We start from the raw sequence: 16,560 nt of genomic DNA on the forward strand, positions 1-16,560 counted from the left end.
AGATTAATGTAAAGAATTTAGCCTTTTCCATAGATATCAATATTAGTGCAAAGAAAATCTGAGAGCCCTTTACAAGATGAGGGAATTGTGAATGATCATATTAAATCACCTGATTTTGAGGATTGACATGATAACCTTAATCAAAGGTCTTGCAAAATAACCATTAGGGAAAAAGGGAGCTCATTTTGGGGCCCTGTAAGAAATTCACTTATTTTCGATTTATTTCTCTCCTAAAAGATCTCAAAAATAATAAAATATGGAAACGTGGCTCAGAACTGTCAGTAAGGACTACTGAACTGTCAGTTCAGAAAAGAATAAGATAATCTTTTATCTAACTAACACGATTTTGCATTAAATATCTCCTTAATTTTTTTTGTTTCTCGAAGATTCCGCATCTCTTTTGACGACGTGTGCAGGCCTCTCATAAAGAATCCATCACTGAACTTAATGATTGTATGGATACCGTCACACTTCCACAATTCATGTTACAAAAAGACTATGAGATTGACAAGCAAACTTTGCAACCTCAGAAGCACAAAAAATAGCTGATACTAGTGAGTTACAATCTCAGAAGAAGCGATTACACCATCTTCACATCGACTTAGAAGAACAATATGCTCCAGCATAAAAAAGACAAAAGGATACGGTGCTGAATGCTCAACAACGGGAAAATATGAGAAGAGAAGGGCTCCAACATATTGACTTATGGTGTGATGGAAGTATATATCCAAAATGTCTAGTAAAAAACTCTACACCTCCATTTGTCAATCCAACCACACTACTGAGGTTTGTGGGCGATGGACAAAATGGACTTCTTGGTTATATTTCAGCACAGTCTGCATTTGCAGAAACATATAAAACAATGTACCTACAAGAAAAGGGGGCCAGGATTCAAGAGATAGCTATTCTTGCAAAATTGGAGCAGCAGTTGCAGAATAAAATTGAGGAGCATTCAAAGAGTAAAAAAGAGTTGACAAGATCAAGAAGGAAGAGAACCGTGCTTGGAGACAGACAACGAAGTAGGAAGATTAAAAACATTGCAAATTTGAAGGCTGGGACTGGTGGATGCAAGCGAAGAATTCAGGAAGCAAGGTTAGTTTGTAATTTTTTATTTTTTATACTAAAAAATGCTCTCAAATGACTAACAGGATTGGAAGCGTTGAATAATATAGGCATATTGTGTTGTTACTATAGGAAACTATTGGAGCCTGCAAAAGAAAATATAGATCCCAACCTTCTTCCAATTAAACAAATGAAAGGATTGCTTTCTTGTGGTGTAGCAAAAGGTTTGATTGAAGAAAAAAAAATACAAAACAATCAAACGCAATGTTGTAGAGTACTTTATATCCAATAATCAAGTTGATGGTACTACAATCCAAGAGGCTCTTGATGTTAGTGGAGTTAGCAGGAAGGGATATAGTTCGATTTTCCATGCGATATCCTCAACTTTGAGGGATCAAAGGATTAAACGAGTTTTACTGCCAAATCCAGCAACAGTGTGGAAGATAAGAGGTCATTTGAATGAAAGCATAGATGAGTTTATTGGACAATATATCCATATTGAAGAAATATTTCAATATATCCATATTGAAGAAATATATCCATATTTCTTCAATATATCCATATTGAAGAAATATTTCATGGTGGTAAAGGAACCACTGTGTATGACCCTTGGAACAATATATTTGTAGATCTACAACAACTTCAAAGAAGAATGGTCGAGTTTTATGGAATAACATTTGAAGAGTGCAAAGGCATTTTGAAATTTGTTATCAAACTGGATGAGTGTGAGGTTGTAAAGGAAAAGAAAATGGAAAGGATTACTATCACATTGATGAATGGAGCACTTGATACATCATTGACTGAAGCGAGTTCGAAGTATTTTAGTGTACAGTCAAAGAAACACATATGGTGGTTAGGCTCGTTCCAGGTATGATCATTTTTTATTTCGTACTTGATTTTAGTCAATGTTTTCAAATCTTTTATAGTAAGACTTTTGTTTTGTATAATCACAGGTAAAGACAGAAGACCACGAAACACTAGATTGGGTGTTTCACCACACGGAAATACCAAGAATAATTAAAAGACAAGTGCAAGGAGAGAATCTCCATGTTGCAGGAAAAGGTGATTTTCAAGTAGAGTGGCACATGGCGGGGGATCTTAAAACACTTAAGTGCATGTATAACGTTAGTAAAGGAGGTAACTCAAAGTCTCCTTGTCTTTACTGCAAAGAATCAGCTCAAGTAATGGATTCCAAATGGTGGAAGAGAGCACCTAATAGAGATAAAGTTGACCCTGACTTCAAGGCCATTCTTGACATTCCACTATGTAATGTTCACATATGCACATTGCATGCTCTATGTCGAATTGTTGAGAAATTGGTATTTTTGTATATTGGATTTGCTTGGAAACTCCGTCCCGAAAGAAATAGAAAGGATGCTCTTCATGCATTGGAAAAAGTGTTATCCAATATAGGTCTACATGGAGGTGATGTTCATATCACAAAGGATTTTAAAAAGTCTACCAATGGCAAGGAGGTACCAATCAAGCCCTCTATTGGTGGTGTTAAGGCAAGAAGATTCTTGTCTCGACCCAAACACAGTAGTAAGCAAGTAAGGCAAGGTAGAACAGTTTCAAGGATTAGTTATGGATTGTGGAAGCAAGTCCATAATGCCGTGAAAGATCATGAGGCAGATGGGGAAGCACGAAATGTGAAGGCAGAGGTGTGGAGGTCTCTTGATCAACTCTTCATGTTCTGTGACAATGTAACATGGACAAAGAGTGATCACAAGAACTTTGAAGAGGCAATTAAACATTTTGGGAAGTCAATGAAAGATGCGTGGACAGCCTGCAATATAACTCACTACATGGTAAAGTGATGTCTTCTTCTTTTACTTAAGTGTGATCCTCTTTTCTTTTATAACTTACTATGCATTCTTATGTCTCTATGAAAACAGCATATCATCTACAACCACCTTCCCTATTTTGTCAAAAAGTATGGATGCCCAGCAATTTGGTCTACCCAAGGCATGGAGAAGTCTCACTACATGGCACGTAATGGATTTTTCAGACACACACAACACTATGGAGGGAGTCAAAAGGCAAATAGTCTAAAGGAAGTCTTCCAATGGTTTTACCGAGGCATTCTACAAAGGCTGCATGCTAAAAGAAAAGTTGCTAGTTCCAAAGTCAAGCTTGCTTTTATTCTAGCCCAAAAGCAAAGACGAAGACAAACTTTGGACAATTCAATGGCAGCAGAGAGACATAGACAATGGAGGGATTCGAAGATATTTAGAAACCATAAATGGACAAGTAAACATGAATAGCAGTTTGTAACTTATTGGTGTTATGTCCACATGTTTTCAAACTCAATAAATAGATTTTTATTCTGTGGAACAAGTGACTCTTGGTGTTATGCCTATATGTTTTGAGACTCCATCAAAAGTATTTCTTTTGTGAAACATGTGATCTATATTAACAAGCATCAATACATCCATGAGCTACACACAAAAAATTCAATCAATACTACTTAATTATGCTAGACACAGTATTGATCCTTACCAATAAGGTACTGAGTGTCAAACGCTTTTAGAAGCTACTGAGTGTGGGAAGAGTACTGAAGTGTCGTACGGTGATGGGACAAATGCAAAAGGGTACTGATCGTCCGTACGGACAAGGAACTGATGAGGATCAAAGACTTTGTACAAATCAGTTCAACTTCAACATAATGTTTGTGCTATATTTGATGACTAAATCCTATTACTCCCAAGGCCTGCCAGTCGGAACTCTCTTTTTGAACTTGATTGGACTCTTTTTCTTCCTTTTTGGCTTGATGTCGACTTTCTGTTTATCAATGCTTTGCTTCTGCTGGATGTCAATAGAAGCAAAGCTCCAGTGGTCACTGCATAAGGAAAAAAGCATTAAGAAATCAAAGGCTACAAGAGTACTCAATCTTGAAGAAAAATCCCAAAAGAAGCAGCCACCCACATACTTGTTATGGTATGGAAGTAGCAAAATATCAACATGATCAAAATCACAGTGTCTGAACCAATTGGAAATATCCATGGGAGTTTCCTTTGGATCTCTTAACTTGAAGGAAATTGTAGGATCAATAATATGAACTGTATGCTGTACAGCATGGTTCAGCCAGCTACCCTCTCCTCTCTTTCATTTCTGTACTTCTGCTCTTAGTACTGTCTCATTTCTGACCTGCACAGGGTCTCATCATGCTACATTGGACAAAACAATAATTAGGGTAAGGTGTAAGGAAGGAGGTACAATAAGGATTGTTTTGCAAACAAATGTAAAATAAAAGACACTTACTAGAGCATTGCAAGAATGATAGTATCTGAGCAATACTCATTCTTATGAGCCAATGCTACCAAGCATGCTTTTGTCAAGTCAAAATTATTCTCTGAAAAATCATCTTCAATATGGACAACTATGTTAGGGCCCAGCTCCTGCAACCTTCTCTGTATCTGCAGCTCCATCTGTACAGTCTCCACATCTATAGCAGATTTGGATTCTTCTATTTGCTGCTTCAGTGACTCCTCATAAGCAGCTTTCCCTCTGGTGCTCTTTGAGTAGGTCACTTCAACAACCTTCACCTTATCTGCCTTCACAATTTCCTTGTAGGTGGAATTAATAATATGTCTCTCATTTTTATGTCCTGCCATTCCACAGGATGGACCAGCTTGTCATACCTCCATCTCACTCTGGACAATAAGAACAAGTGGAAGCAGGCCAGTTGGGTTTGGCAAAATGTCAAGCCTAGCTCATTATATTCATGATCTAGGCAGTGGTAAGATCTTGATTTACCATAGGCAGTTAAGCAACAATGGAGAAGCCATTGTTTACTTCTTTAAATGTTTGTCTAGGGTTTTAGGTGGACATGATCTTCCATGGCAAAAGGAAAAGATCATTTTAATAGAGAGGTTGTCTGCCATAGATATATTTGGGGATTATGTGAATAAGTAGGCCTCTAGGGCCTCTAGGGCCTCTTACTTTTTGTCTTACACTTCTTATGCATTAGCATGTGGTGTTAAGGAGCCCAAATGTCTGGAGGGCTATGGAAAACACAAGCTCATAAGGTTTCGAGAGCCACCCATAGAAACACACACAGGGAGGTGAAATTGTAAGTGGTTTGTGTGCTATTTTTAACTTTAAACTTCATTATTTGGATTTAATACACACTAACTGAATTATATGTATTGCAGTTGTATTAAAAGACTTCTAGATGCATTGGATCACTGTCCTCCTAATGTCAATATTTTGGATTCAATAGAGCCAATAGATTTAGAGGTAGAAAGTCGTTCCCTCTACTGATGTCTATTTCATGCTATGCCTTTGAACTTATTGAATAATTTTATTTTGTTCAGATATTAACAGTTTCTAACATATCTTTCCAACTATCCAGACACCACAACAAGATGATTCAAGTAGCTGTGGGCTGGAGAGTGCTGATTAGTGCCAAATATATACTTTCAAGCTATTTTGAGATAGGACGGCTAGAGCTTGTAAGAAAAAATAATTTTCATTTAGCTTCAAAAAATTTGATATTGGTACAAAGTGTTCTAAATCATCATATCTCATTGCAGATGAGAGAAGATAGCTTCAGCTCGAACTATGTGTATAGTTTCAGAGCTGATATAATTTGGAAGTTTTTGAAGTATGCCTCCCCCAAACCTATTGTACCAGCTACTGTCGAGTTGGGTGAGAGCTCTAAAGTCCGAGAAGGTGTCATACACCTTGATGACAGAGATGATGCAGATGTGGTGCCATAGGAACAAGGACCTAGTGCTGATGAGGAGAAGCCACAAGAACAAGGACCTGCTGCTGCTGATGTTATTGAGGAGATGATGGAGCAGCAGCAAACAGATGCTCCAGGGGCAGTAGAGGAGACAATGGAGCATCACCAAGAGACTGTACACGACAGGATGGAGCAACAGAAAATAGATTCTCCAAATAAAGATGATACGGTGAGCTTGGACCATGTAGAGCAGCCTCTAGATCAGCCTGTATAGATAAATAGAAAATTGTTGTCAAGAATATGTTCTACATATATATAATTAAACACTTCTGTACAGAATTTTACTTTATTGAATATAATACCTTTGTTTATGGAGTCTGTGTTATCTCAATTTTCAAATTTTCAATGTCTTTGCATTTTATTGAACTCTCTCTTCTTTTTAGCACCTGCAAAAAAGCAATATGAAACAATAGGGTAAAGTAAACTAATAGCAGTGCTTAATGAGACTAGGATAAGTCACATGGTATACCGTCTTATTGTTGTAGATAAATAAAAAGTCCTTTGAAATAGAACCTTCTGTCTCAAATAGAATGTCATTGCGCAATTGAGCTAGGGAGCAACATTGTCTTAATGAGATATTGACTAGCACATCACCATTCTCAACAACATCAATATCAAGAAGTTTATTTTCTGCGCCAAAAGAATCTTCATCTTGATCCATTGGGACTAGTTTTGTACCTAGCATTCGACTGCGCTTATAATAAAAAGAAAAAAATGAAATTTTGTGATACAACCATGTACTTCAGTTGCATAGAAGGTTGGACAACCTCACAAAACACTGAACTTCATGTCTTCTTATCCCAACCTTTATCCAAAAATTGTGGCATGCATGCCAGACTTGTTGCTTTAACTGTGAACATTGTTTTTGAAACCTTCACTGGAAAGGTATTAAACAAGTCTACAAAAACTGTGAGAGGCATGCATAAAGAAATTTTTATTATCCTTGTGGCAATATTGGGCCTCAGAGCTTTCTGTACTTCTTTGAAAAGCTTGACCCTATATGCCTCTGTAACACTAAAATGTGGGAGAGGCCAATCCACTAAATTCCATGCCGGAAGATCTTGTTTTCTTAACACACCATGTGTGTTTGCATTGTCCAGCAACAACTGATAAAAATGATCAATAAAAAATATACCGGATTGAGGTAGCTCTGTTGCACATCGACCTTGGTATTGTTGTTCTCCTATCGATCCATGCAAAACATCTATAAATCCCAGAATACAATCGATGTTTTGCCATGTCTCATACAATGAAGGGTATAAATCTGAAATAAAATAACACAAGAATGTCAATAAGCAAAGAAAGAAAGCTTTGTCTTAAAAATCCATACACCTTAAAGAACAAAACCACAATAGAAAAATATACAATTAGGCCTGTGTTGCGGAAGATCATTTGGATAGTCTCGCAAGACAAGTTCTTTATGCATGTACACATGCTGAATCAAAACTTCTTTCACCGATATCTTCCCTCTGGTGATTTTAAAATCTCGTACTCTTCCCTTCCATGATGCCAAGAAAATGTTTTTTGTCTGGGGTCTCTTTCTTTTGCTAGGTTGCATGAGCACCCATGCTCCTTTCGAAACAGTAAACCTTTCCCAAGTTCCTTCCGTTTTGACTGTACTTGAATTCTCTACCGAAGAAATAGAAGAAGCAGGTCGACGGGGTAAGGATGTGTGGTATAATTCTGCCTTCATAGCATTATCATCCACAGAGCATCTTCCACAAGAACGGCCATAGTTTTTATTCACCATGGAGACCTTGTGAATCTGTAACCACAGCAAAGTAATGTAAATAAGATAACAAAGTGAAGTTTCAAGAAAGAGAAAGTGGGCAGACAGATAGTTGACAAGAAACATCTTACTCTAAGCCAAACAGGATGAAGGGAGCAGTTTTGGAAAAGAAGAGGCTGCTGCACAATGAGGCAGTGGTGTAGAATGGTAGACCTTTCGAAGGAAAGGCAGCACAACATTTCAAAGTTCAAAGGAAGGTGGAAGCGGGAAGGCCCTTGTCAGAGAAAATGTCAGACTAGATTCTATCTTCATGTCCAAAGATCTTGTGAGAATAAAAAACCAATCTCCACATTAATGTAGCACGCTTGTACCTACATAAAATATTGTTTCTTTTATCTATTTTCTCTCATTTTTGTGAATTTCCAACGTTACGTTGGCCCTCTGTTCATTGGTTTTGAGAGCTTATTTTTCCAAACCGTAAAAGGCCCCAAAATGAGCTCCCTTTTTCCCTAATGCATATGGTCCCCAATGTTAGAAGTGAGTACCCAATTGTTGGGATTAGTGACTTAATCACAAATTAATCACACAAGCTAATAGATTTTGGGGTTCTTGTGAAATTGAGCGATGTGAGATAAATTTGATAAAAGAGAAGTTGTATACCTCTTCCTCTTGCTCTAGATGACTAGACAAGACCTTTGATTATAGCAAAAAACACCTCTTTTTTAGCTCAAAAAAGTAGATTGAAGTGTAATGTCCATAGTATTAATCCTCCATGCTGGCAATGTTTTTGAGTAGAATGAGCATCACCATCATTTTACTCATGCTAGAAAACCTAGCCTTAGAGCCAGTTTTGCTTTATGTGAGGAGAATGGACGATTTCCCTCAAAATCGATGGCATCGAGGCTGTGCAAGAGTTTGATCAAGCCCAAAATGAGTGAATCTGTCAATGTGGAGTTTTGAGAGTTGTCGCCGAGGAGTGGGCTAGATGCCCCTTAAAGGGTTTGAGCTAAGATGCAATGTGTGTGGAGTGAGAATAAGCAAGATGTTTGGCTATGAGTACTGTAGAGTTTGAAACAAAAAATAATCTCTAGATTTGATACCAAATATTGGAATTAGAGAACATATTAGTGCTATTTAAGGAGGATTAAAGTAGATAATCATGGCTAGATTACCATAATGGTTGCTAGAGAGATTAGACACATTAATCAATCAAAATGTGAACTCAATGATCAGAATAATGATGAGCTATAGAGATTAGTGTTGAAGACACACTTAATCAATCATAATGTGAACTTAATGATAAGGATATGAATTGTAGTTTTGCATTAAAGTGTGTCCTCTCCTATATAGGTTTGAGATACAATGCCAATGACATCATTGATGATGCAAAAAGGTAACCCATATTCTTCTCCTTGATTCTAGGCTCCATGTGGGCTAGAGGTCAACATATTGCCTTGAATTTAATGCCCTACATTCTTCTACGCCTCCACTTGAGGTAGGTGCGCAGTGGTAGATTATTGGCTTTTATAAGAAATTATTGCCAAATGATTGTGCCCCCTTTTAACCTTAGACAATGGACATGGGTTTTGGTTGTGTTTCCCACAAAAACTAGTACCTTGTACCCTTTTGTTTTGCTTAAATTTACCTATGAAACTTGATCATGATGCTCCACAATGTGTTGAGAGGTGAGGGCAGCTGAAATCATAGTACAAAATCTTGAATAATGAGTTTTTGAGCTAGATTTGAAGGTGGTTAGAGAATGGTGAAAATGGATTAGTAGAGTGATTTTAAGGCTTAATTGTAGATAACTAATACAGATAATTAGATGCTCTAGATTAATAAGGGCATGGTGGAGGCTCTAATACCATATGGAAATCCAACATGGGAGTAAGTTGTGGAGTGTAGAAATAGGCTGATGCTTTTAATGTAAAAGAGCATAAGCATCTAGAGAAGGGTGTTGAAACATAATATGGTTCCTTGCCTTCCAAATAGTTCTTCAGAGTGCCTAATATCTCATCCAGATCATGAGTGTCAAATCTAGCCATGTAAGATGGAAAAGCACGCCAAAAAATGTAGAAGAGTTTTCCTCCTTTGAAGGATGGAAAACGTCCTCAAAGATTATGAATTGGTGCTTGTAAAAAAATCTTAGACTCCATGAAATGCCAAAGAAGATGTGAAACGGAATCTGCATGTCGTCCAGATCTACATCTATCACTAGAGATATGTCATTTTGCAAAGCAAAAAAAAGTGGAAAGTAGAAGTATTCCCACAAGGCATCTCCAAAATAATAGATATTGTTTGAGAGGCATCTTACAACCCCCAATTAGTCGAAGCCTTTGTTTCCACCTTTTAGTATTCTTATGCAATCCCCATAAAGAATGAGCATGAAGACAATGGATCCCACGGGGAAGGAAGTAACAATTTGTACACATTACTTGCCAAAAGCACATCCAATCGAAAAGAACTGGTATGACCAACAAGTTGCCAATCAGGAATCTTGCCTTGATCATCCAAGGGGGGATGGGTTCAAAAGGCCGCAATAGTGTAGTAATAGTTTTCCACACTCGCCTGAGATACAGACCCAAGTTATGTTTCAGATAGACTAGTGTGAAAGTCAACACAAACCTCTCATCTGTTACAACATCCACCATAGTGATAACCCCAATGTAGGCCAAATAGCAGGCCTTATGTGGTTCCTGTACTACATGTAGCTGAGGAAACATTAAAGAACAATGATTCGCTTTCCAATCAAAAAGAATTCACAGTCAATGCATCTCTACAATGCTAGCGAATTGAAGACAAACCTAATTTCTAATCACGAAGAAGGGAAGATGCATAAGGGCATCCCATAATTTTCCCTTCAAATTTACTAAGCATTACTTCCCAGTGTAAAATGTGCCAATTGCCATAAGCTCTAGTGTTGATGGAAGCACACCTGTCTGTAAGTATTATGGCCCATGGTTGCCAAAAATGGAAAAAAGTGGGAATCATAATGGCCTTTCTTGCCAAGAGATAATAATGCAGATCAAGTATATTTAGTCCACCATGCATTTTAGGTGTGCAGACCAAAGGTCATCTCAGAAGAGTCAGAGCAATCTTGTATGATGCTTGGATTTCCACAACAATTTCGAGGCATCGTACATCAAAGTATCACTATCAAGTTTATGCCAAATCAACACAGCAAGTAAAATTGCACATAGGCCATAATGATCGATTGAACAATTCTGAGACGCAAATGTGAAGGCCATGTAGAAAGCTTCAAATGTGCTAGCTTGGCCTTCAATTTGTTTAATACCCAATGAATGGCATCCTACATAGACACATACCATGCTAGTGGTATCCCAAATGTCTAACCAAGTGGTTTGGTGAAATAATTTATCCTGGCCATAATATAGTGCATGCCAATCATGAGAAGCCAAGGGAAGCAATTTAGACTTAGAAAAGTTGATATAAATTTTAGCAGTTTTACCAAATAATTCCAAAGTTCTTATGATGTACTTGAGATCATTTGGATCATTTTTGGGCATGAACAAAGAATTATCTGCATAGCCTACAATAGGAGGCACAAAATGCAAACCATTATAGACCATCTAATTTCCCCTATGTAGTCAAGACATCCATATATACTAAGAGTAATTGTAATCGCATAGAGTAATGCACTAAGAGGGCATCCTTGATGCATAGATTTTTGCAATTTCCACTTTGATGAGAGATCACGACCCCCAAACACAATATGGGCAATACTATCTTGATATAAACAAAAAATAGCTTGTTGTATTTTATGACCAAAGCCCATTGCAGCCATGACCTCACCTATATAGTCCCATTGAACCATATCAAAAGCTTTTGCTGCATCCACTTGCATAACAAGGACGTCTTGATGAGCATATTTGGCATATTCCATCACTAGATATACATTAGCAATATTATCCATGATTAGTCTTTTGGTGACAAAACCATATTATTGTGGGTACAAACCACAAAACAGTAGTCCGCCAACACAATTTACAAGCATTTGAGCTGCCAATTTATAAATAACTCGGAATGTGATTGGATGCCAATCATTAAAGGATTCTCCTAATGCTTTTTTTAGTACCAAAGTCACAAGGCCTTCTTTCCAGGAAGTAGATATACATCCTATCTCCCATGCAACATTAATCATGGTCGTAACACATGTCGGCTCTTCCTCAGAGAAAGACATATCATTTCTCAAAGCAAATTCATTGTCAATAATGGGATGCACACAATTAATGAAAAATTACAAGCATCATGAACATCAGCATCCACAATAGATGAACTATGAAATATGTGTTGATAATGATCGACACATACAATTGCAAGCTCCATTTTTGTGGATGTCCATGTGCCATCAAATTTCTTAACACGCACAATTTTGTCTCTGCATATCAACATACAAGCTTTCAAAAAATTGTTTCGATGAGCAATCTTTATCTTGAATTTGCTTACATCTAGATCGGATTTGTCATTTTTGTAATTTTCTTTATCGATTCACCAAGACATGCACTTTGGCATCACACAACACATTTTGTTGACCTTACGTAATAAGAGTTTGAAGATGGCTAAGTGTCGTGAGTGATAGGATTTGTTGCTTAGCCATTTCAACATTTAATGCAACTGAAAGTGGATGAGTTGTGGTCTTAATAATCAACATTTGATGCACTTGAAAGTGGGCGGAGGTGGCTTGATTAGTGGGAGCTTGATTAAGCATGATTATAGAGCCAAATTAATGGTGTAATGATGATATATTCTCAGCCTATTTTAATAGGTACCCATCTAATGCAATTTGTGAGTTCTAATGCAATTTGTGAGTTCATCTCATATCATTTTCTTGTTATTTTGCTAATCTAATTTGCTCATTAGTACTCTTATCATGTTGTGGATTCCACAAGGGAGGGCATAGGTCCCACATTTTAATATCTCTTTCTTCTGCTAGGCACGAGCTCTCTCTGTTTGTGATGTAAGAAAAGCGAGGAACATGGCCAAGGAGGGAGGTAGGGTGCAAGGGGAGTGGTAAAGCTAAGGGATGTGGCTAAGGCAAAGGAGAAGGTAAAGTAGGAACATAAATTTACTAAGATACCTTACATTTCTTGCCTCAAGGTACCTTAGGCATTATCCCTAATGCATCATCCAATTTGAGTGAATAGGGCACTAAAACATTAAAATGTTGATTCATTGGAAGACTCTTAAAATAATCTAAATGCTTTTGCTTTAATTGTGTATGCCAATTATGATTTTGAAATTGTCCATTCTTAGCAAAAACCTTGCATGTATATGCATGTTTCATCAACATGTCTCTTTATCATTGCTATTATTGCACAAGAGTTTCAAGGGTAAAATTCTCTCTCTCTCTCTCTCTCTCTCTCTCTCTCTCTCTCTCTCTCTCTCTCTCTCAACATGGAGGGATTCACGAGGCTACACCAGGTCTCTCTCTCTCTCTCTCTCTCTCTCTCTCTCTCTCTCTCTCTCTCTCTCTACATCTCTATATCTAAAGCAATTGAATAGGTTTAAAAGTTCAGCTCTATCTCCCTCTCTAGCCATTTTTCTCTACAACAATCACAATAGTTTTTTTGTTTCTATAAGGGAAGGAAGAGGAGGAGTTTTGGAGGAAGGTAAGGGATGATTGAAAGGGAAAGTGAATGGATGAACCAGAGATCTACATATGGACTCTCTCTCTCTCTCTCTCTCTCTCTCTCTCTCTCTCTCTCTCTCTCTCTCTCTCTCTCTCTCTCTCAGACACACACACGCACACACAATTTTTAAAAGTACAAAACCAATGTTCTCTTACCAAGGAGCAATATACATGTGGAGGATGTACTTCAAAGGGAAGTCATCCAAGGAAGAAAGCTATAAACAATATAAAAAGACTTCAACCTATGTCCATAGCCTTGTATCGACCGTCATGTAGGGACTAACAAAGATTGGCACAAAAGAAAGCATAAGCATCTAGAGAAGGTTGTCAAAATTTAATATGGTTCCTAGCCTTCCAAATAGTTCAGAGTGCCTAGTATCTCATCCAGGACATGAAAGTGTCAAATCGAGCCATGTAAAATGGCAAAACACCCAAAAAAAATCCAAAAGAGTTTTTCGCCTTTGAAGGATGGAAAATGTCCTCAAAGATTGTGAATCAATGCTTGCAAAGAAAATCCTAGACTCCATGCAATGCCAAAGAAGATGTGGAATGGACTCTGCATGTCGTCCACATCTACAACATCTATCGCTAGAGATATGCCAAAAAAGTGGAAACTAGAAGTATTCCCACAAGGCATCTCCATAAGAATAAACAGTATTTGAGAGGCATATTACAACCCCCAATTAGTCAAAACCTTTTTTTCCACCATTTAGTATTCTTATGCAATATTGCCCCATAAAGTATCGGCATGAGGCTGGATCCACGGGGAAGGAAGCAACAATTTGGACACATTACTTGCCAAAAGCGCATCCAATTGAACAAAATTGGTATGACCAACAAGTTGCCAATCATGAAGCCTATCTTGCTTATCCAAGGGTGGGATGGGTTGAAAAGCCTGGGGGAGGTGGTTTAATAAGTGAGAGCTTGATTAAGCATGATTATGGAGCGAAATTAATGGACTAATGATGATATATTCTCAGCCTATTTAATAGGCACCCATCTAATGCAATTTGTGAGTTCATCTCATATCATTGCCTTGTTATTTTGCTAATCTAATTAATTATCATTAGTACTCTATCATGTTGTGGATTTCCATAGGGGGAGGGCAGAGGTCCCACATTTATCTATCTCTTTCTTTTGCTAGGGCACGAGCTCTCTTTGTTTGTGATGTAAGAAAAGGGAGGAACATGGCCAAGGAGGGAGGTAGGGTGCAAAGGGAGTGGAAAAGCTAAGGCCGATGGCTATGGCGAAGGAGAAGGTAGAGGAGTAGGAACATAAATTTACTAAGATACCTTAGGTTTCTTACCTCGAGGTAAGTTAGACATTATACCTAATGCATCATCCAATTTGAGTGAATAGGACACTGAAACATTAAAATATCGATTCATTGGAAGATTCTTAGAATAATCTAGATGCTTTTGCTTTAATTGTTCATGCCGATTATAATTTTGAAATCGTCCTTTCTTAGCAAAAACCTTGCATGTATATGCATGTTTCATCAACATGTCTCTTTATCGTTGCTATCATCCCACAAGAGTTTCAAGGGCAAAATTCTCTCTCTCTCTCTCTCTCTCTCTCTCTCTCTCTCTCTCTCTCTCTCTCTCTCTCTCTCTCTCTTCACATCTCTATATCTCAAGGAATTGAATAGGTTTAAAATTTCATCTCTATATCTCAAGGAATTGAATAGGTTTAAAAGTTCATCTCTATCTCCCTCTCTACCACTCTCTCTCTACAACAATAACATTTTTTTTGTTTCTATAAGGGAAGGAAGAGGAGGAGATTTGGAGGAAGGTAAGGGATGATTGAAAGGGCGAGTGAATGGATGAACTAGAGATCATCTCTCTCTCTCTCTCTCTCTCTCTCTCTCTCTCTCTCTCTCACACACACACACACACACACACACACACACACACACACACACACACACTTTTTTTTAAAGTAAAAAACCAATGTTCTTTTACCAAGGAGCAATATACATGAGGAGGATGTACTTTAGAGGGAAGTTATCTAAGGAAGAAAGCTATAAACAATAGGAAAAGACTTCAACCTATGTCAATAGCTTGCCAGCTAGAGTCATGTAGGGACTGGCAAAGAATAGCACGAAAGAAAGCATAAGCATCTAGAGAAGGTTGTCGAAACATAATATGGTTCCTAGCCTCCAAATAGTTCAGAGTGCCTAGTATCTCATACAAATCATGAAAGTGTCAAATCTAGCCAGCCATGTAAGATGGCAAAACATGTAAAAATCCAGAGGAGTTTTCCTCCTTTGAAGAATGGAAAACATCCTCAAAGATTGTGAATCAGTGCTTGCAAAAAAATCCTAGACTCCATGCAATGCTAAAGAAGATTTGGATCGGACTCTGAATGTCGTCTACATTTACAACATCTATCACTCGAGATATGTCGTTTTGCCAAAAAGTGGAAACTGGAATTATTCCCACAAGGAATCTCTGTTAGAATAGACATTGTTTGAGAGGCATCTTACAACCCCAAATTAGTCAAAGCCTTTGTTTCCACCAGTTAGTATTCTTATGCAATCCCCATAAAGTATTGGTGTGAGGCTGGATCTACAAGGAAGGAAGCAACAATTTATACACATTACTTGCTGAAAGTGCATCCAATCTAAGAGTATTGGTATGACCAACAAGTTGCTAATCATGAAGCCTGTCTTGATCATCCAAGGGTGGGATGGGTTCAAAGGTCACAATAGTGTAGTACTAGTTTTCCACACTCGCCTGTGATGCATACCCAAGTTATGTTTCAAACAGACTAGTGGGAAAGTCAATACAAATCTCTCATCTGTTACAACATCCACCACAATGCTAACTCCGATCGAGGCCAAATAGGAGGCCTTTCATGCTTCTTGTACTACATGCGGCTCAGGGAACACCGAAGAATAATGAATGCTTTCCAATTGAAAAGAATTCATAATCAATGCATCTCTACCATGCCACTGAATAGAAGACAAAGTTAATTTCTAATCACAAAGAAGGGAAGATGCACAAGGGCATCCTAGAATTTTCCCTTCAAATTTACTAAGCATTACTTCCCAGTGCAAAATGTGCCAATCACCATAAGCTCTAGTCTTGATGGAAGCTCACCTGTCTGTAAGTATTATGGCCCATGGCTGCCAAAGTTGGAAAAAAGTGGGAATCATGGTGGCCTTTCTTGCCAAGAGATAGGAATGCAAATTAAGTATATTTAGTCCACCATGCATTTTAGGTGTGTAGATCAAAGGTCGTCTCAGAAGACGCAGAGCAATCTTGTATGATGCTTGGATTTCCACAACAATTACGGGGCATCATACATCAAAGTATCGATATCAATTTTATGCCAAATCAACACATCAAGTAAAATTGCACATAGGCCATA

Source organism: Cibotium barometz, chromosome 23 (assembly GCF_041138505.1).
Source record: "Cibotium barometz isolate CiBa-2024 chromosome 23, ASM4113850v1, whole genome shotgun sequence".
Lineage (NCBI taxonomy): Eukaryota > Viridiplantae > Streptophyta > Polypodiopsida > Cyatheales > Cibotiaceae > Cibotium > Cibotium barometz.